Here is a 1,614-nt window from a genome sequence, read left to right as displayed (position 1 = left end):
GTATCTTGAGTATCTCCTGCTAAGCTTTCTATACCAAGACATCTTCATGCAAAGTTTGCTGGCCTGTGAGTCACCCAGTAGGTAGTCTGTATCAAGAGAAAGCCCCATGATACTCACTGATGGTATAAAACAAGTTGATATTCAGCATCACCAGGGAATTCTATCACCCCAAAGCTTCTATTGTCTGAGGGATCCCTCAGACAGAACTAAGTTATTGACAATGACCAGTTGGTTGAGGATCAGGTCTGTGGGTCTCATCTTTTGTCCAGTGAGCAAAGTCAAGCTAAAAAGACACAGAAGCAAGGAGTTTCAATAATGCCTTCTCTTTTCTGAGAAAAGAAGATATTTCCCACTTCTAAGATGGTATTACTCATTACTTCCACATCAGAGGTCACAAATTTAATTGACTCAGAAGGAAATGATAAAGAACTATTACTTTCCTCAACACCATGATTTATAAAACTCAGTCTTAGTTATATTTCTCCTATTTCATTAAGATATTATTCATATTCTTTTATCATTCATTTTATGTGTATCAATGTTTGCCTTCATGTTTGTCTGAAAATCATGTGAAATCAGAGTCTGCAGAGGACTGAATACATCATTTAGCCTGGATGGTTTTGAGTTAATTTGTAGGTCTTGAGAACCAAATCTAGGTTCTCTGCAAGAACAGCAAGTGCTCATAACCATGGAGGAATTGCTCCATCCCTTTCTTTTTCTGTTTATATGTTCTAAATTAAATATTGTGGGTAAATTCTCTTTGAAATAATTTCTGACAGTGGAAATATTTAAGTGATAACTTTAGGCATCTCTTGGACAAGATTAAGTCACTAGTTAAAAAATTATTTGAAAATGTTCATCTCTCCCAATAAATGACGTAACCCCTAAGATACACTTTAAATAAAAAGAAAATAAGAAATAGTGTGTCATGATTTTTTCTGAATATGAAGAAATAAGAATATAAATAAATATGAAAGGATGATGTCCAAATACACAAATATAAGATTCAAAAAAATAAAGATTCAAATATTTATTTGTGATCCACTATTATGATAAAAATATGGAGATCTAAAAACTCAGTGCATCGAGGAACAAATACAAAACAGTACAGAGGGAAAGAAGCAGTCATATTTGCTTTTATTTTATAGTTTTGATGTTTGGATTAACATAGTTTGCATTAAATTCACAGAAATACATTTATAAAGCACTTTTTTGTGTCATATTATATGATATACCATATACATAATTACCAACATTTCATCAAAATCCAAATTTAAGGGAAACAAAACATTATGTAAGACTTAATGAATAATAAAATGTTATTCAAGTCATGAAAGTAATTTTATGTTAAATTTAGTTGTAATTTTTATATGAAGAATGTATCTTTTGTGTTTTCCAAAATATTCTTGAATTTCTGTGCTTAAGGAAAACTCTACTCAGTGAACAAACATGCTAAAGTTCAATCACGTGGTGGTATTCCTAGCTATAATTGTTTGAGTTGAAAAAGTTAAGACCTATTCTACTACTAAATATATGTTTATATACCAGAATCACTAGCACTATATCTATCTATCTGTCTTCTATCTATCTATCTATCTATCTATCTATCTATCT

This window comes from Microtus ochrogaster, unplaced genomic scaffold (assembly GCF_000317375.1).
Source record: "Microtus ochrogaster isolate Prairie Vole_2 unplaced genomic scaffold, MicOch1.0 UNK144, whole genome shotgun sequence".
Lineage (NCBI taxonomy): Eukaryota > Metazoa > Chordata > Mammalia > Rodentia > Cricetidae > Microtus > Microtus ochrogaster.
This window is presented reverse-complemented; position numbering follows the sequence as displayed.